Raw genomic sequence first — 21,846 nt, 5'->3', positions numbered from 1 at the left:
TCACCTATGTGCAACCTCCCTTGGACAGGTGGATGGTGCGATCAAAGGAAAAAGTGGACATGGCCATACATGCAACTCTTACTTTTCTGCATTAGTTTCTACACACACACACACACCTCCCTATTCTCTATCCACACCACCAAAAGGCTGGGCTGGGGAGTCCTATTTCACCGCCTGGGGCAGAATGGGAAGGTGCCACCTCGCTCTGCCCATTCCCTCTCTTACCTTGCACAGCAGCACCTGCCAAACAGCAGCAGCCACAGCAGGTTCCGGCGAGATCTCACATAGTCTAGCTGAGCTCTTATGAGATCTCATGGAGAGCACAAGCTGCTGCAATATTTCAGCAGGATCTTGTGAGATCTCACCAGAAGACAGCACTGTTGCAGATGCTGCCAGGGTAGGTGGGGGGCCCACAGGAGCACTGTCTCTTGGGCTTCCACCACCGGAGGCAGCTGCCTCAGCCTGCCTCATGGGTGAGCCAGCCCTGCAAGATGCATTGCAAGCATTTAAGGATACATTCCAACCCAGCAAAATCTCTCAAGTAGGATAAGAAGCAAGGCCAATGAAGGGAGTGGCCTATGGAGAGTTCCAAGGGCCAGAGCAGGAGCAGCTCCCCAGGCTTCAGGAGCCTTCCATGTCCCTTGCTAAACATTTTATACCCCTGTGGATCAACTGGCAAAACACCATTTAAATTGCTACTTTCCCCAGAAATAAATACAGAATCTGCTGATCAGTCCCTCACCTTTTTCACCAGGAAAAATTGCAATTTTAATGTCCATGTGCTCCATTCATTTTCATTTTGCCCACAGATACTATGATTATAGATGAAGTAGCCTTTGAATAAAAGGGTTTTCATGGATTTAGCAGCCACAATAATTCTAGCTATGGGCAGTGCAATCCTACATGTGTTTATGTAGAAGCTCCTAGTGTGCTCCGTGTGACTTACTGCCTAGTAAGTAAGTGTGCACAGGACTGCAGTCTATGCAGCAAAGAACAGCTTTATATGTAGTTCCACTGTTTTAAAATGTGTGTTTTTAAGTGGGTGCAACACTCTTGCTCCAAGTCTAAGAACTTTCCAACAGAAGCACTGGCATACAGGCACAGCTATCATCAATCATATTGCTTTGGTCCTGTACGATTCGACATAATAAATATTTTGCTTTACTACAGTCAATGGTCTTTTTTGGAGTTAAAGAAAAGGAGGTACCAGTACTCCATTCTTAACAAAAGCACTGTGACTGACAGCTGGTATTCCACATCACAAGTACCATCTCACACGAAAAGCACCACAGACAGCACATCCAAGTGCCTAAGAAAGTACCTTTGATACATTCTTGGGAATCCTTAAAACAGCCTGCAAATTAGGCCAACATTATCATTTCTGTATTGCAGACAATGAAGTATCTCTTCTAAATTACTACATGCTTTGTCTACATGTGATGCCTACAAAGCTACATTCTGGTACCACTTCATGTGGTACCAGAAGTAAAATACATGGTGAGAAGGAACTATGGGATCTTTAGTGGGCTCCCCCTCTTTTATCCCTCTCACATGAGGCAGCTGAGGAATGCAAGAGGGAGAAGCTGAGTACTGAGTACAGTCATACCTCGAGCTGAATGCGCTTCAGGTTGAGCGCTTTCGGGTTGCGCTCGGGTTGAGCGTGTTACTTCCGGGTTTCGCCGCTCGTGCATGCGCAGACACTCAAAATGACATCATGCACATGCATGGAAGCAGCGAAACGTGACCCGCACACACACAGACGCACTGTCGCATCTTACGTTCCATTCAGGATGCGAACAGGGCTCCGGAACAGATCCCATTCGCATCCCGAGGTACCACTGTACTGAAATGGGAAAGGTGTCTCTTTTAAACAGCAGAACTTTGACAAAAGTGGGGTGAGAAACACTGAGAGAGGCAATTGGCAGTTTTAAACAGCAGCAGAGGTTTGAGTAAAGCAAGGATAGGGGATCACTGAGAGGGAAATGATGGTTTTAAAAACTGTGTGAAAGGTACTTTATTCAAATCTCTGCTGTTGTTAAAAACCACAGTTTTCCTCTCCATTTCCTTTTTTACATCGCTTTACCCAAACTTCTGTTCTTGAATTTGAAAAGTTTAGCAATGGTTGACAGGTGTCAGGAGTGAGCCACCAATAAATCTCACCGTGCAAGTTGCAGTTAACTCTTTATTAGCAAAAACACCATCGACACAGGAGTGTTAGGCCTACTGAGGACAGCAACTGAACTCCAGGAGGTCCTACCCCCATGAAGCTGTTGCTGAGACTGAGACCTCCCCAAAGCTGCCTAAGTCCTCTCCTCTCCAGGTTTTTTTCCAAGACTGTGTTTGTACGTCACCAATTTCTCCTTTGCCCTTTTCATACCTCTTCTGGTTCTGGAAACAAGGGGGAAGGGGAGCTCATCGCAGCAGGAAGGGGAGACACCCATGACTCTTCACCAGCCTGACCAGTGGCGTAGCATGGGGGTGCAGGGGGGGGCCGGCCGCACCGGGCGCAACATCTGGGGGGGGGGCGCTCGCCGCCTCCGGAGTCGCCGAAGAGCCTCAGGCGCAGGCTGTAGCAGAGCCCCATGTCTCGCGGAACCGACGAGCTGTGCGCGCGTCCGGGCTGAAGGCGTCCGGCAGGCAGCGGCTCTCAGTGCTCGCCGCGGTCCCCGCATGTCAGGGCCGCGGAGGGCGCGCCAGGCAGCCCGTCCTCACAGCCCCGCCGCCGCCGCCACTGCTGCTGCAGCTGCTGGGCCATGTTGCATTTTCCTCGCCTCTCTGCCCTCCTCCTCCTCCGGGCAAGCGGCGTCGTTTGGGCGGCAGCGCCAGCGGCAACTCGCCTCAGATCACCTGACACGGACCCGCCCCCACCGCCATGGCTACCTTACCGTAAATACCCCAGCCCAGGCAGCAGCAAGAAGAAGCTGGCAGCGGCGGCAGGTTAGGGGCGCAAATTACTCCCTCCTTCCACTCTCCCGCCACTCCAGCTTTTGCCTCTGATTTTGCACTTCTCTTTGCCAGACTCTCCCAGTTCACTAAGCCCTGTTACCTCTTCAGCTTCCAACACCTCCTCCCACCAGTCTTCTCCCACCTTGTTGTCCCACCATCAATCCCTAGGCTCTGAGTCTTCTTCCCCGGCTGGTTCCTCCCACTGTTCCTCTGTGTCCACTCCATGACAACAAGCTTTTCTGCATTTGAACTCACCTTGTAAAAGGTCAGAAAACAAGTAGGATTACAAGGAATAAGGTTGCACTCTCAGTTCATATGAGCTAAAGAGCAAGGGCAAACAGAGACTCAGTGGAGATTACCTGTGCTGAATGCAAAAGGTCTTGTTGTTTTCATCTAACAATGCCACTCTGAAAAGGCCTGGTTGAATTTTTACAAGTCTTAAGGAGGTGCCTAAAATAACACATTGTTAGTACCATTCTGATTTCTAGGGGACATATAAGTGGGACAATAGGGTAATGGTCAATGCTGTTGTCCAACCTGCCTTCATTTTTGCTTCCCTAACCCACACTGTATTTATCCATAACTGTGATGCAGCACTACAAATCCTCCACTGGGGTCTACGTGACAACATTGTTACATTTTATTATATAGGAATATAGTTCATCTTAAGACTAGAATTCAGAGTCATATTCTGCTAAGCTGATTAGGAGACAGAGAAGGCATCCGATTGTCCACTAGTGGGATCAGGATACTGGACAAAGATCTGGTCTGATCTAGGGTTGTCTTACGTCCAGAATTTCCCAAACATATCCGGAATTCTGCAGGCGGCAGCAGTGTCTGAGATAAATGTCTGGGAAAAGGAGCTCTGTCCAGATTTTCACTGTTTGAAATATGGCAACCCTATCTGATCTAGCCTGATTTATAGGGTAATATGATTTAACCGGAACATCTTGCTTCCAACTCACCCCCTTTCCCTTTGTGCTACATGCAGGTCACTGTTACTTCTAACCGTTTGATGATCCTTAGCAAAGGATCATCAATGGGGCCTGTTGGTAATTGTGTAAGCAGTTCACGGCCGGGTCAATAGAATACATCTTAAATGTCCTCTTCAAGGCCTAAAAAATGTTTAAACAGCCAAAACTCTCTCAGTTTTGTTGAGTGGACCTGATCACATGCTTGAGAATTAAAATGTACCAACAGCTATTCTTGAGAGGGACAACAGCTTATCTAGATTGCAAGCACAGGTGTATCGGCCAAAGATATTCCTCAGCAAGCACGGATGGTAAATAGCTTCAGCCATTGAGTGTAAATAACTTTCAAGCCACTGAAGATTTTCCCCACTTCCTTTTTAATATATTTTTAATGCGGTTTCCATTTTAATTAGCTAAATACATTTCAAAATGCACAATTTATCTCAGCCCGCAACTTGGAGACCTTTGTATGGCTCCCTGCTGGAATTTCACAAATAAATCACAGCTAATAAATAGGAGCAATCGGTGTGCCAGCTAGCCTTTCTTGAGGAAGGAAATGTCACTATTTGCAAGCTAAAATTTATTTTCTCCTTTTCATCTTCAAAGCATTTTACAAGCATTAGCCAGCTGACACAGGGCCTTTGCATTTTCTCAGAGTTACATTACTGTTTGTGGGGGGCACAAGTTTTTTGAGCATGCCTAATTCCCCTAAGTAAGATAATATTGGCATTTATTGGTTACAGCTCGTTTTCCCCAATCTGAGCAAGGTTAACACTGGCAGATCTAAGGTAACTGTGTCCTTTGCAATAATGTGTGCGATGAATAATCATCTCCCACAAAGGGAGGGAGCACCCGCCAATATTTTGTTCAAGTTGGTGCTGAGAGGAAGGAGGAAGTCACTCTGACATCCTTGATACTTCCTGCTGTTAAAAGATGCCAATGTTTGGGTTTGCATGAGGACACAGAGGACCAGAAGGGGCCTTTCCATATCCACTTTCCATCAGTTCAGAGAGCTGCTGCCACAGTTACCCCAAGGCCCCACATGGTGGTTGGTTCATAGGCCGCTGTACGAATCTGGTCTTGGGAATCAACAAAAGGAATACTCAAGTTGGTGGAGGTCATTTAGACTTTGATGCAAGTCATCCTGTGCACAGAGCCATGGAGTGATTTTACTCTATGAGATCACGTACTGAATAATCCAAGCCGTATGAGCCGCATAGTGGGACTGTTTTATGGGGTAAAGAAGAACTCGTGTTTCTTCCTTTGCAGACTCTTTAACTAATTATCTTAAAATTACTGCTCTGGGGGCTAACCTATGTACTGTTTCATTAGCATTCACCACCACTGTCACAGCATGAAGGGGAAGATGCAGATACAAAGAGAGATACAAGCTGCCCAGGATTATCATGTTACATGAACCCTTTTTATTTTTGCATGGCAAATGGTTCAGAGAAGCATGAACACAGCTCGCTTGAAGTTTCCCTCTGCCTAGATCACACACCTAGAAAGAAAGATCACACCATTTGCAGCTGTCTTGGAAGCTAAGATGACAGGTGTGCATCAATAATAATTCAAGGGATGCAGCAGCACCATAAAATAATTGGGGGGGGGGGACAGAAGTGGCAAAGTGCATTTCTGAGGCAGTGGGTCGTTTTGTCCCACTGTTTCTGAAATAAATGGAGAGGTTCACATTCATGTTCCCATCCTTAACCTGTTTCATTGCAGGTAAGTCCTGTTGATTTAGATCATATTATATTTTGGGTAAGTCAGTGGTACAGTTTGTAAATTTTAAGATTCTAAGCCTGCAGCAAGGGATTGGGGGGGGGGGGCGGGATCTGGTTCACATTTAAAGGTGATCCTACCTAATTTGCACTTCCCAAAGCAATACATGAAGTGTAACACTGCAATCCTGTGTTTTATGCAGTTCTCCAGCAAAGTAATATTTCCAAATACCTATACAGTAGGGGAAAGTGTGCAATAAAATTTAATTTAATTCTCTCGGTTTCTCATTTCCGCAATCTTGAATTCAGCTCTCTACATTTCCATGTCAGAAACAACAACAACAAAAATTAAGTAGAATTTTCGTTTGAATTTGTCCTAATATATGCAAGTTGTATGCAATCTTCCCTAATATACAGGGTTTTTTAAAGTATTCAATATACATTGCCTAGTGCAGGCATGGCCAAACTTAGCCCTCCAACTGTTCTGGGACTACAATTCCCATCATCCCTGACCACTGGTCCTGTTAGCTAGGGATGATGGTAGTTGTAGTCCCAAAACAGCAGAAGGGCCAAGTTTGCCCATGCCTGGCCTAGTGTAACTCACTGTCTATGTTGTTTTCAGTAATGTATTATTTTATATGGACACCTTCCCCTAATATATGCATTTTTGTAAATATTGGTTGGTTGGAGAACTCGACTGCAAAATTCAGCAAAGTTTGAATTTTGAAGGATGGCTATTTTGGTTCAAGCATTGTTTTGGAAAGTGTGGATTAGTAAGGTTTGCCTTTAAATGTGAACTGAATAAAATTTACCACACATCCTTAGCTCTTCCTAACCTAGCATAGCCATAAATATACCTACCTGTATATGTCACAGGTAGCTGCTAGAGAAGAGCGGGAAACCAGATGCTGCACCACAGAGTCAGAGGTGAGGAACCAAGGCAGGATTCACATCAAAATGCTCCCAAGCCAGATAAGCCACGCCTGCCTCAATGCAGGAAACACTTAGCTACATGGACCAATGGACTGATTCAGTATAAGGCAGCTTCCTAAGTTCCTATAGCCCTTGATCTACAAGTGCCCAATGGCAACCTACGGCGAGAGAAACCAGTCTTAGAATACTTCACTGCCCTAGAAGATGCTCCATAGCACAGCTCACCATAATGGGCTGAGGGTTTCTGGTTCTTAACCCAGTAGCTCCTGAGAGGCTTAGGTAATTTAGGTCTTATCAATATCAATTTTACTCTTCCTCTGCCTCAATACTTTTGATGTTCATACCTGTAACCAGCATCATTTCTTTCCTTCCTTGTTGCTATCTGCGTCAGACAAGCAACAGAGCGTTCTTCCCCAAACTTTGCTTCCCAGTTTTTGTTGGGCTCCAGTCCCCATCATGCCCAGTACAGCCAATGGTGTATCTTGGATTCTAGCAACAACTAGGAAGCCAAGCTTAGAAAAGGCTACAATGGGGACTGGTTCTCAGCATTCAAAGAAACCCAGTCCCCTTTTTATAATTATCTCTGAACCAATGAACTTAATAAGGTAAAGGTAAAGGGACCCCTGGAAGTGAGAGCTGGACCATAAAGAAAGCTGATCGCCGAAGAATTGATGTTTTTGAATTATGGTGCTGGAGGAGACTCTTGAGAGTCCCATGGACTGCAAGAAGATCAAACGTATCCATTCTTAAGGAAATCAGCTCTGAGTGCTCACTGGAGGGACAGATCGTGAAGCTGAGGCTCCAATACTTTGGTCACTTCATTAGAAGAGAAGACTCCCTGGAAAAGACCCTGATGTTGGGAAAGAAGGAGGGCACAAGGAGAAGGGGACGACAGAGGATGAGATGGTTGGATGGTGTTCTTGAAGCTACCAGCATGAGTTTGATCAAACTGCGGGAGGCAGTGGAGGACAGAAGTGCCTGGCATGCTCTGGTCCATGGGGTCATGAAGAGTCGGACACGACTACACGACTAAACAACAACAACAAAGGGACCCCTGACCATTAGGTCCAGTCATGACCGACTCTGGGGCTGCGGCGCTCATCTTGCTTTATTGGCCGAGGGAGCCAGTGTACAGCTTCCGGGTCATGTGGCCAGCATGACTAATCCGCTTCTGGCGAACCAGAGCAGGGCACGGAAATGCCGTTTACCTTCCCGCTGGAGCGGTACCTATTTATCTACTTGAACTCTGACGTGCTTTCGAACTGCTAGGTTGGCAGGAGCAGGGACTGAGCAACGGGAGCTCATCCCGTCGTGGGGATTCGAACCGCCGACCTTCTGATCGCCAAGTCCTAGGCTCTGTGGTTTAACCCACAGCGCCACCCGCGTCCCTCATAATGAACTCAATACAATGCAGGAATACAATAAAATACAATAAAATGGAAGTGGGGAGCCTGTACTTTCCATCCAGAGTTGATGGGAACTGAGTTGATGGGAACTGAGAGTCCAACAAGATCTGGGGGGGGGGGGGATCATGTTGCAAAGCAGATCCTTGAAGTCGGGAAATGAATAACTAGGTGCTAGACAACCCCTTTTAGCATAACACCTGCACAGAGTGTAACAAGAGCTTTTAAGATCTGCCATCCAAAGCTGTCCCTGCATTAGGGTTAAAAAATGAGTCCTTCCATGTCTCATTCTCTCTCTCTCTCTCTCTCTCTCCAACTCTCCCCTCCCAATTCAAAACTGTCCCTTTAACACATCACTCCTAATTAGATGATTACTGCTTGGAAGGGCAGGAGATAAGTCATTTGCATAATTTAATCATAAAGAGAAGTTAAAGATACAGATTTTGCTGTTCGTTTGTACAATTATCTTCCCCAGCCCAGAGGCGGGCAGGTGGGGGGGGGGGGAGGAAGAGAAGAGAGAAAAGGGGAGGGGGAGATATTAATGTGATTAAACAGTATTTCTGCAAAACAGGCAACTGTGTGTCCTGTATTAAAAACAGAGCTAGAGGCAAATGAAAGATTAATTTCAGAAGACAATCAATTTTATTCTACATGACTGTAATAAATAACAGCTCATCTGCAGACAAGTCATTAGGCCTTGGGTGGGTACATGTGTCACAAAGTCTAAATGACACACAAGGCTTGATATTCCACCCAAAGAGCATGTGGAATAAACAGTCCTCCAGCTGGCATTTCAACATAGACATTTAGAGGGCTTCTGAGAAATGGCAGCAAAAGCCAGATTAAGCAATAAGAGGAGAAGGACTCTATAGGAAATAGCACCTCAGCCAACGCATTACCTGCTCCTGAGTGTTACTTTCCCCATTTCATATTTCATCCATTGACATCAAACTAACACTATGATATGAAGTCTATATGAAGTTGCAATCAATATGCAGGTTTTTAATCTTCTGAATCTGGCAGTGTTGAAGTAATGGGCTGGATGAGAACTGATAAACTGAGTCTTAATGCAGATAAATGGAGGGTATTCTGGGTTAGTGGGTCTTGGGGACACTGAGAAGGCATTCTGTTGCTGATGTGGTTGAACTCTCCTTGAAGGAACTAGTGTATAGCTTGGGGGCACTCCTTGGTTCAGCATTGTCACAAGGAGGCCCATGTGGAGGATTCACAAGCCATTTGTATATCATTAGAGCATGGGTACGCAAACTAAGGCCCAGGGGCCGGATCCAGCCCAATCACCTTTTAAATCTGGCCCACGGACAGTCTGGGAATCAGCGTGTTTTTACTTCAGTAGAATGTGTCCTTTTATTTAAAATGCATCTCTGGGTTATTTGTGGGGCATAGGAATTTGTTCATTATTATTTTTCAAAATATAGTCCGGCCCCCCAAAAGGTCTGAGGGACAGTGGGCCGGCCCCCTTGCAAGGGGAAATTATGTTCTGATAACCTTCTGATTAGACTACTGTAATGTGTTCTATATGGGGCTAGCCTTGAAGAATATCCAGAAGCTGCAGCTAGTGAAGAGTGCTACCACCAGAGTTCTGAGTGGTTCACCAAGTCAAAATAATATAGCACAAATTCTGAAGAGAATAAGACATGCAACAGAACCCTAAACATACCGGCTCATTAATAACCTCCACTGAGTTCCAATGGTGCTTAGTGACCAGTAAGTGAGGTTAGGGTTGTAGGATGAAGTTTATTTCCAGCGAACTAATTTACAAAACTACACCTGTCGTCACCAACGAACTAATTTACAAAACTACACCTGTCGTCACCAGAATGTAGAGAGGGTGGCCGTCTGTATGCTACATCATCTGCGATATTGCATGTATCATACAATCAATGTATTGTGTTTTATATCCAAACAGAAACAGCTGCATTAAAAAAAAGAGAACATGCCAAGTCTGGAATTGTCGCGGGTTTTACAATAAGTAAAGGCGGCAACCTTCCCTAACAACAACTAAATTGCCTGGGGTCTCAGAGAGAAAGCTTCATGCCATAACAGTTATAACTGTTAATCCAATACACCTTTTATACAAACCAATAAATACACGAGTGGAAAAACAGCACAGATGTTCATCCCTAATGCAATCTCCATTCAATTTCCTAAGTGCGGTCCCTCTGTGCAAACTAGCTTAGCGTTATGTTTAGCTTGCAAATTCTTTTAATAAATAATGAATGCAATAAAACCAGTAGATCAATGGCAGGCTTGAGAAATCATAAAGGGGTTGAGGGGAGGGGAAAAAGGAGAAGCCTTTTGTGTTTGAGCTGTTACCGATTTAAAAAAGAAAAGAAAACTTTAATCCACAGGCAGATCAATATTACTCTTTTCCTTTTTAACCCAGTGCATAAATAGCGTGTTGTCTCTAACTGCAGTTTAAATGCTGTTACCAGAGATCAGCCACGAGGAACCCGATATGATCACTGCACACAACAGTAATTGAACATTTTGTAAAGCTTTAAACGTTTGCGAAACTACATTAGAACTACTGATAAGGAGCAGAAATATATATATATATATATATATATATATATATATTCCTAAAAGGAAAAGAAATGTTGCATGGACATAAGAACTGCCGTTATGCTGTCAATTTAATTCTTTGGATTTTTTATTGAGAATTCATAGAAGCTAGATCAAGAACATGGGTCTGGTGCAATGCACTGCAACAAGGAAAACAGGCTTAGAAGGTCAAAATAGCATACAGACATAAGAAACGTAATCTCCTTACTCTCACTTACGGCAGAGAGACGACAGAAGTTCATGTGAAAAAGGACATATACAAGGGATGCTATATCGCTAGGTCATTAATTACATGGATATAAAAAGGCACACACTGGAACCTTTCAGGGAGAGACCTAATGCCTTTAGCTGTGGTTATTAATATTTCTAATTCTCCAGCTGTAGAATTGGTGGAAAAAAGTTTCTCCCTGCACTCGGCTGCCTTTCAGAAGCGTGCGTTAACCGGTGGCCACGGAGAGCAAAACCGCACTGCCCCTAGGGATGTCTGTAATATATCAAGCAGAATAAATCTGTAATCACTGAGAACCATTACATGCTAGACTAGCTGTTGCACTTAGTAATTCATGTCTAATCAAAACACACTTTTTTAAAAAAATAAAAGTAAAAATTGCCCTGCACCATACATAGCAAAGAATGCGCCCAGCTGCACCGCTGGAGCTTCTTTTCAGAGCACTAAGAATTTGTGGCTTTTCCAATCAGGTCTGTTCTTTCTTCACAACTTGTTGCGTTCTCATCGCAGGGACAAGTTGTTGCTGAAACTGAGATTTTGAGGTCAATAGCAAAAAAAAAAGAAAAAGAAAAAATGCCTACACAACAACTGAATGAGGTGTAGCGAAGGATTCCTACAGGATATATAAAGGGGCTTAATGAATGGGGAAGAGAATGCCTTTGGCTGCGGGCCTGTAAACTGTTAAGCTGCATGAGCCCCATTAACTTCAGCGGGATTTAAGCTGCTTCATTGCATGCGCAGAACTGCAGACATAGGGTTGTATCTGCCTATGTCCAACTCAGAGCAGACCCATTGAAATTAATGGGTCTGGGTTAGGCATGCACATTGATTTCAATGGGTCTACTCTACATAGGACTAGCATTAGCAGGAACCCTTTGTTTGGAACATCAAGAAGAACTTTACATTTGCTCAGGTGAAAACGCAGGTGAAGGCACAAGGCAAAAAAATCTCCTCTTTACAAGTGTCCTTACACCATTTATTCCATTTAATATATATTGCAGGTTTAAGCAGTTGTGGACGGGGTTTGTTTGTTTTTTTAAAAAAAGCTTGCATCAGGAGTAATGACTCCTATCTGAAGTAAAGGGCTCAGATAAAAGAAACATCTACTCAAATCTGAAAGAGAGATGGAAAACTTCAACAGATGTAAGGAGGAGGAGGACTCTGAAAGTCTCAGCAAAGGAAAAAATGCAAAGACATCACAGGAATATCATCTATGACCATATGACTATTTTAAATACCACTGGTTCAATGACGATAATGGAATCCCATTAGAAGATATTGTCAAGGTTTGAACATTAAACTAAGCTATAGTTGTTTAGCCAAAGCATGGCTTAACCAGAGTTAGTTTTCTGGAAACAAACCACAACAGTTTTTTGTTGGCTCATAAACCACGGCTTGTTTAACTGTGGTTTGGTGTTATGTCCAAGCCTAGCAGCCTCACTCAACCATAGTTCGTTTGGCCAGCCAACTCCAAATGCTCATCAAGCTATAGAAGCACAATGGAAGAGAAGCAGGAAAGTGACCCAGTCTTTGGAGCATGGGTAGGCAAACTAAGGCCCGGGGGCCAGATCCAGCCCAATCGCCTTCTAAATCCGGCCCGCAGACGGTCCGGGAATCATCATGTTTTTACATGAATAGAATGTGTGCTTTTATTTAAAATGCATCTCTGGGTTATTTGTGGGGCATAGGAATTTGTTCACCCCCCCCCCAATATAGTCCAGCCCTCCACAAGGTCTGAGGGACAGTGGATCGGCCCCCTGCTGAAAAAGTTTGCTGACCCCTGCTTTGGAGCAACTAGCCATAGTCCTTTGCCTGTAAGATGGCTCACACTTTGCTGAACAACCTAGAGTTTTAAATCAGACCTTGCCAACCTGGTGCCTTCCATTTTTTTTGGATTACAATCCCCACCATACTCAGCCAGCGTGGCTAAGTGTTGAGTGAAAGTGCAACTGGTAATTATTGGATTACATGTTAATTACAAATTTAATTCAGCATGTTTGTTTTACTTATACTGTGTTCAATAAACAAACCTACAAGTGCTTTCGAAACTGTCAGACTGCCTTAATATCACATTTGAAATCAGCACCCATTTGTCGTTCCTAATAAACTTATTTTAAATATAAAATTTGCCATAGAAAAATAAAGCACTAGAATTTTTTTCCTCCCACATCACTAAGGGCATGATCCAGCCAACTATGAACACTTTTTAAGCCCCATCAATTTCAGTAGGAGATGAACTGAAGTGCATGCTTAATCCCCCCTTGAAATTAACGGGATTTAAAAGTGTTCAACTATGGCTGAATAACATTCTAAAACCCTTAACACAGACAGAAACAGATCCCATACAAAGTACTAGTTCCTCATATGTCAGTCATAAGGGTTGTGGGGGTAGCAGGGGGTCCGAAGAGGCCATTAAAATATTATAAGCCAGGTAATAAATTGAATTTAGTGAGCTAGGGTGAAATGATACAGTGCAATAACCAAGATATCTTTCCTTTTCCACCAGCATGTTTAGAATTTAAAATAGCATGCTCTGTTAAAAAAGCAGCAGCCGTCAGGGTACTTTATGCAACTTTATGATCTGTGATCCCAAGTGCTACTTCTGTAGGAAAAGTTACCAGAATGTGCCAGTCAACAAATGTTCATTCATTTCCAACCAAGGTATTGGTGCATGTGTGAGACCGTTTTAAATTAGTGTAAAATTGATGGATTCAAGAGAAGCAACCTAAGAAATGTCAAGTCCAACTGAATTAACCCCCACCTCCAAAAAAGCCCACCCTCAGCCACGGCACCAAAAGCAATCAATTTAGTTCTGTTTTCAACATTTTCATTTTCAACATACTTAATCTTATTTTACTTATCCTGGTCATCCTTTTTTCCCCTCCTCCTTTTCCTTTTGCAATGAAATATTAATGTTGAGAAAATGGTTACACTATTAAAAGACCTTGTGCTATATTTAGATACATATATTGATTTCTGCCATTGTGCAATAATTAATCATTCAGAAATAAATTCTTACAAATTTAACCATGATTTGCTGGCTAATCAAGAGGTTAATTCCCCTTCTTCACCCACCCTCCAGAATCATCTTACGCCACAGTTAAGTTTATGGCTTTACTTATGGTTTCGTCCTCTTCCTAAAAATACTGTTTTGGGGTTTTCTGGAGGAAAAATTGTGAGATTTTTTTCTCCATTAGAAAACCTGGAGAGAGGGAGGGAGGGGGAGAGAGGTTACCGCCACTTTAAAAGCTTCAATCTCTTTGACATTGCTGGCAGTGTATGGGAACATTAATGCATCTGTCACGATAACAAGCTAAGAATAACATCTAGACATCAAACCGAGCAGAGAATCCATCTGAAGTGATTCATTCAGATCCGTCTCGTTGATTTATTAAACACAGGGCAACATCTGCAGCCTCACAGAGCTGCTTGGCAAAATTAATGCAAGATCAATTCAAATGGAGGGGGGGGGAGCGAAAAAGAGATAAATCAAAACACAATTTGCATTCAGTTCCACAATCAGGCTTATTGGGTGCAAATGCTCAATTTCCCTTGCCAGAGCCAATGAGTTTTAAAAGTGTGCGCGTTCTGATCCCTACATCTTTTCAGAATTGTCGGATTTGAAGTGACGCTGAAGAGTTCTTCTGCAGGTTGAGATGGTGAAAAGGAGAAAAAGAGATGCGGGGAGAGGAAAAAACGCTTCCAAAGACCTTTTGAATATGTGGCGAGAACATCATTAATGCCTAATTATTTTGCTTGGCTCCAGGAGCACAGAATGCCGTATTTTGGGGAGGGGGAGGAGAGAGGAGGTGGTAGGGAGAGTTTGTGAAGAAATTGCTTCCATAAAAACTCAAACATCTAATGGAAACGTACAAACATTTCCCTTTCGGGGGGGAAGCATTTCATCTGCAGCTGGAGAAATCTAGAGCTCTCAGAAATTACAAGATTTGTTTTAAATCACTGTTCCTTCAAATTTGATTTCTTTATCAATGAGCCAGTAAGATACTCAGTGTGCTAAAGGCAAGCAAATGCCAAAACTGTTCTGAAATGCACACACAGAAGCACATTAAATCTCTGGAGATATATATATATAGAGAGAGAGAAACAGTTTTATAAAGTATTGATAATTTCTCATAAGAGAATTGGGGGGGGGGGCTCTTTCTCCATGTCTCTAGACACGTAGGCTGCAATCCTAAACATATTTACTAGGAAGTAAATCTCATTAATTTCAGTGAGACTTGGTGAATAAGCTTATACATATGCTGGTAAAATAATGCTACTAACTATGCAAAACATTTCTATAGTGTATATTCAGTGTTCAAGATGTTTCACACACATTGATTCTAACAGACGTGTAATATGGTGCTCAAATTTGAGGGAAAAGGCAGAACAAAACTAATCATGTTGTCTTTTATACTGGCCCTTTTTGCTACCGTATTTCAAATGCCACGGAGGGGAAATAATTTGGCTAGTACAGGGAAGTTTCCCGGGATGTATTAAGCATCAGCTTTCCTTCTCATAATTTGACCACCACTGTAAGGTCGTTCAGTATTAATATTCCCATCTTACAAATGATAAGAGGTGGAGAGTAAGAGAACAGTGGTTTCCTAAAGCCACAAGGCTAATTTGTGGCAGGTTAAAGAATTGAACTGAAGGCTCACTTCTTAGCCACTGCATTACATGACCCCAAGACTGCCACCCCCAAATTCACATCCGTGCCCAAACCAGCAAAATTAACACTTTCCACATACAGCTTGGGGCAAGTTTAAATCCCTGCTGACAATTTATGTAGGGAGATGCCATTTATTTAAGTGAGCACTGACGAACAATGTGTGCACTGAAATCTATAGAGTGGCGCATAAGTCCTGGAATTATAACTTTTACTCATTAAAAAACCCCAGCAACTTTACTGGACTCCTTTTAAGAGACCCTACAACTAGGAACAGTTAGAATAAAGTATGTACAGGCCATATTCAGGGGAGCTTCTTGGTGTTTGTTTTTTAACAATGCTTCCCCGTTATTAGGAGGGAAAGGAGCGAAAGGTTTAAAATTTGAAACCTTCTTTGTAAAACTTGTTAGCTAATTTACAGTCTCTATTCTACCAATCACCCTTATTTGCTTATGTGAGAAAAGTTTCTTCTAACACTGATTCTAAAATTCAGACTGCAAGTAAGAAACTTCTTGCAGTGCGATCCTATACATATCTACTCAGAACTCAATGGGGCTGACTTCTAATTAAGCACGTACAATATATTTCAGCCGAACACATGACCTTACCCACCTTGCCATTGGTGATAAGAGGTGAGAATAATAAACAACATGCTGACTGGTGGGATTTGAGACAACTCTAGAAATACATGCACAAAATTATATTCCTGCCATCTCCAAAAGCTGCATGTGCTCACACAAATATATGGGTACATAAGCAGATTATCATTGTCTGAAATCCTAACACATAAGCAGCACCTTATTCTGAGTCACTGGTCCATCTAGCTCAGTACTTCCAACACAGACTGGCACCAGATCCCAGCAGGCGAGAGTCTCTCGTCATCTTACCTGGAGACACTGGGTGTAGAACTTGGAACCTTCTTTAAAGCAGATGCTCTAGCACTGAGCTACGGCCTTTCCCCAACGTTAAATTATAGCAGTGTATGTTTTCAACAGGACTTCCATGGAACACTCAAGATCTGAGTGCATGAGATGCTTGCTATAGTTTGTCACAAATTCAGTAGCTGAGTTCCACTTTAAAAATCAAAGAGACACATAAGGAAACATTTCTCCCTTGGCTTAGCTTAAGGTACTCCTGTTTAATATTTCATCCTGCTGCACGAAAAGGATGTGAAACTTCAAAACAGCTTTTCAAACCCCCACTGAAGTTGACATTATACAGTATCAGGGCAATCTGAAGTGGCTGTAACTTTTTTGTTGTGGTGGTGATCGGTGAGCAAAACAGCCCATAACTTGACTTGTGCAATGACTGAGCAATATTTTTGAAGAATGCATACAGGAAAAAATTATCCCACCTGCTCAGTAATATCATCTTGACAATTTCACTTTCCAGGTGCAGGCACTAAATTAGTGTAGGTGACCCTGCAAGAGGAAACTGTTGGATTCATCTTATAAGCGTGGATCTAACTCAGAAATGTTGACATAAGAGAAGATTCTAGTACATATGATCCACACATGATTTGAAATCAAGATCTGAAGTAGATTTGTTTTGGTGGATGGATTCATTTGATCTGGTGGCTGAGTCAAAACTGAAAACAAGTATCTCACAGGATGATTAATATAAAAATGCAGTAATTCATTTCCAGCAAGATTGATAATTGCTATCAGAACAACTTGATCAGAGAGTTGAAATTAAGCAGAAAGCAGAAACAATTAGAAATAATAGCTACAAGGGCCACTGAGGTAGCTTTAGGAGCAGACTTGAAAAAATCTAACTAGCAAAACACACATAACAGTTTTGAGTTTTTCCTGTTTCACTTTGGGAGGCAGCAGCTGTTTTTCCCTATCTCTGTATTCCCTATCTGCTGTGCAAATAGCTCTCCCATATTCACATTTTCTGTTTCTCCATGCTTCCAAGCCTCTTGCTTTCAGGCTGCCCCATCAGATTTATCCATTATTACACCCGATTTCATAACTCTCCTCCAGCAGGTTTTGTCAATGGCTCAAAAGAGCCCATCTCCCACTCAGTGCCAACTGGACCCAAGAATGTCAAAAGACATTTGTTAAGAACTTTGCAATTCCCACTGGATTTTTTGCAGTTATGTTGTCAGCAAAATGTGCTGCCCTGTTAACAAAGGGCAGTGGTCAACTAGCATGGTGCCAGACACAAAATTAAGAACCAGGAACCGGATCTTAAGCAGGCAGGACAGTAAATCTACTGGTAGATCTTCCTATTTATATTGGACCAGCAAAGATTCCTGTCCCTTAATTGTTTAGCAAGGACAGCAACAAAAAAAACTTTTCCCCCTTCTGCCCCCTCCCGAAAAAGTACTGTGAAATGAAGGAAGGTAGGAATAACTCAGAGTGAACCAAAAGCTCCCTTGAATTCCGTACTTAAAAGAAAACCCTGGGCTCAGAATTGTTTTATTTCAAAGTGCTTGAATGCTGCACTTGACTACAGTTGGGAGATTTCAGAATTCTAGTAAAACACCAAGAAAGTCCTGCAAGCCTGAAGTCTGCATCCCTCAATCTAAAGAACTACCCAGGAATTTGAGCCAACCTGTGAAATTTTAAACACTTTATTCATGAAACAGAACCCTGCCCGCCAGCCATATCACAAATTGATTTGAGAGTCACCAAGCAGTTTGTATTTGGCATGGGAGCACCACCTTTGGGTGAGTAGATCAGATCATGATTTTGAGTTACTTAGTGTGTAAGTAGATTTCACCTGCTAAATAAAAGCTAGGCATTTTATATGCAGTGTTCTCCATTTGTTTGAACCTCAGACTTTGCATATAAGCAATCAACCCCGAAGTAGAATTTGTTCCGTCACATACAGACCTAAATTACTGAATAGATACGGATGTGAGCAAGAGTTAAGTGCTCTGAGCAGCTCTAGAATTTTACCTGTTGCCAAACCGACAATTAACATGTGATGATCAAGAACCTAGTCTTGCAGAAATTATCAGTTTCTAATGGAGTAGGACACTTCCCCAGCAAGTGCAGAACATGTTTTATCCAAGTCCCACTTTTGTATGGAAGATCAGCACTTTCCTATAGTAACATGTAACCAACCACCAGGCTCCTACTGCGGACAAAAAAGTTGCAAAACATTTACCTCACAATGAGTCACAATAGACCTAATCAAACTGCCATGTGGTTTTTTCAACTAACACATGCTTTATTTGCTCATGTGCAAATGTATAATAGGTTTTTAATGCAGGTCCTTCCCTAAAGAAGAAGATGGGAGTGGGGAGTAATCTAATAAAAATTATTTAATAGTTTCAGGTTTTAGGATCCAATGCAAGCTTTTATTTATTTATTTTCATCATAGAGTCCTGAAGATTCTTGCTTACATTGCATGCATTTCTTTATCAATTAATAATGGAATTAAGCACCCTAAAATTTGAAGAAGCTTCTTCACAGTTTCCTGGACCCAAGCTGCTTTTAAACAGTTCCAAAGGAGATAACAGAACAGACCCTCCTAACTCACTGGGCTAACTAGCTCATGATATTGCTCCAGAATTATGCTAAGCAACAGTTAGTCTATAAACTCTCCTTCAGTTCTTAGGTTCCTATCTCACAATGCTCTCTTGTGAATTTCCCCCCACTTCATTTGAAGCACTAATGAACTGCTTCAGCATCACAAGTTATGTTCACAACCTCTAGCAAGATCCTAACAGGTAAAGTTTCACCGAAAATAGTATCTAACAGGGAACTTTCTTCATCTTCAGAGGAAGATGAAGTATGTGTGTGCTGTTTTGATGCAAAGAAGTATATCCTTCCATGAACGTTAAAACTATTGCAAAAATGATTGCCAAACAATTGCAAAAGAAAAAGAAAGAAATTTATTACTACACATTTGAAAAACGGACTTCTCTCCTTTTAACATTCACCACAATTGTGAACCTTGTTATTCTCAGGACAAGGATACCAGATACATGAACATCTCAACCCCGTAAATTCTATCACTATTAGGAAAAGTTGGGACACACTTCTTTGCATAATGTAATTCAGCCACAATCTCCTTTGGGCAAAGAGCATCCTAATGAGGACAGAAGATTTAGGGTCAATGAGATTTAGGGTCAGTGATTTGAAGAGACCATATGGGGGGTCTACACCAGGCAGAGCTGGTCCAATAAGACTTTCACTGACAGGGAAGAAGCACCCACAAATTCCAGATTCTGAACTGACCAACTTTGTGCCATGTTTGGAATCTTACAACACAGAGAAATTGGTGCAATTTTTTGGGTGGGGGGGTGGATACAAAGAGAGACTCCCTAGCCTGTCACACTATTTCACCTACTGCACCAAGGGTACATTGACAGAAGACACCAAGGTGCCCCCGGGGCTTTTAGTTGCTTATACTCCAATAATGCTACCCGGCAGGGAAGGCGTTCAGATCAGACACTATATAAAACTAAGAAAAATGTGGCAGAGGAAAAAGAACGATCCATGTTGAATTTATCTTGAAATGATGAACAGGATAAAGAAGGAGATAGGGAAGGGGACCCTCCCCACTGACAAAAACTTGTCAGGAAAAACAAAATGAAGCCAGGAAGCGTCTCAGGGCTCCTGCAGCTACTTTTCCTAAAACTCAGGTGCAGGTATGCTCACCTGCTGGTTTGTTTAAGCTGAAACCCTAAATACACATGTTCCTAATATAACATGCTAATTATTGCATCGTAAGGGCAGCAATCAGATAACCACTTACCAGGGAACAAGGCCAACTGAACTCAATGGGATTCACTCCTGACTGCACTTTTAGGCTGTGATCTTATGCGCACTATCTGAATGCACGTCCCATTGAGCTGAATGGGAGCTACTTCTGGGTAGACACAAATAGGGTTTCATTATCAAAAGGAAGAGGCTGGTCCTCAATGTTGAAAACTTTACCACTTTTGACAGATCTAAAAGTTGCATTCCTTTCGTTTGAACTTACCTCCTGGTAAGCGCATACTAAATCCCCTACTCCTAACCCTATTTGCTTGGGGAAACAAAATCTGCTTGTCCCAATCAAAGTAGCTTACTTTCATGGAATCTAAGTTTTAAACAACCACTGTTTAAATGCCTGCAGTTGGAAGTAAAGGTTGCTGAAATCAACAAGATATTCCTCTAAGTGCACCCAGTGATGTTCAAAGAACTATATTGCTGATGCTAAGTATTTCCTCTCAGAATTTTTTTCTACCCTTGGAGAATTTTCCTACCAAAGTACGTAATATTGATCACCAGGCAAATATAAAACCCATCATTTATATACAGGTACTAGGATACTACCCACAGAACCAGTGTCCAGCATAATGTGTGAATTGGCCATACATCCCAGTGTTTCCCACTCAGTTGCAGGTAAGATAAATGCACCCGTGATAAATGCATTTGTCTGAACACCTACTGAGAATTAGATGTAACGGGTCAAATCTGACCAATTTTGATAAGCGCAATTCCTGACTAAGATTGCCTACAGCTGCAGCCTAATTTACTCCTAAGTAAGTTTGCCTACAGCTGCAGCTTGTTTGCCTCCACGCAAACAAGCCCCACTCAGGATTTCTGTGAGCCTAATGTCCAAGCAGGTCCGCTCAATTCTACCCCAAATCATCAGTGATGAGGAGCACATGCTTCCCTACCAACTCCCATCACTTACAATGCGGTTAAACTTTCAGAAGTTAAGTTTGCTTAAGGTTCTAACCCACCTGCCACCCCCGGTCCACTGATTTTAATTGCAACTCCTAAGGCAACTCCCTTCCAAAGCGTTTTTAAATAACTCCCTCATTCCCTTCCAAATAAACTTTTTTCTTTCTTAATCAAAACCCAAGCAAGTTGCACTTTACAAAGACCTGTTTGCATCTCTCACATCAGTGGTTCCTTACTCCCTCATTTTCCTGTTTCAAGCAAATTGGACAAGGCTTAAAACTTTTTTGTGCACACGTGGGATCTTCAAAACACAATCCTGTTGACCTGCCCTTGGACTTTGCAATTAGATGGATGTCGGATTTATACAGAACTGTGATCTGATGCAAAGGAAAAAAGCAGCGTACCCTACTTTTTAAAGGAAGCATCACAGAAACCTAACGGGATTTGTTCCCAAATAAAAAAGCGGGTGATTTTAAAAAGAAAAAGAAGCACGCAACATCCATTCAGCTTCAGGAAGACAACGAGCTAAGCACTTGGGATACTTTCGACGTCCCACTCAGCCACGGAAAGGGGCGCTTCTCTCAATCGGACCCGGTTTTTGCAGGGAAGGGAGCCGTGGCCGGAGGGACTCGGACCTCTCTGCTCCTCACTACGGTCGGGACCCCGGTGGAGGGGGAGGCCTGAACCGCCATATCCTATGTCCCCCCCCCAAAAAAATACACCCCTCACAGGCACAAACCCACGCACGCACGCGCTCTTTC

General features: G+C 42.7%; 1 protein-coding gene across 8 annotated transcripts in view; it reads right to left on the bottom strand.

The window, feature by feature from the left end:
* Positions 1-21,846, bottom strand: part of DACH2 (dachshund family transcription factor 2) — a 324,276-nt gene that overhangs the window by 285,215 nt on the left and 17,215 nt on the right. The gene's annotated exons all lie outside the window — the stretch shown is intronic.

The sequence above is a fragment of the Podarcis cretensis genome, assembly GCF_951804945.1.
Source record: "Podarcis cretensis genome assembly, chromosome: Z".
In the NCBI taxonomy this organism is placed as follows: domain Eukaryota; kingdom Metazoa; phylum Chordata; class Lepidosauria; order Squamata; family Lacertidae; genus Podarcis; species Podarcis cretensis.
This window is presented reverse-complemented; position numbering and strand designations above follow the sequence as displayed.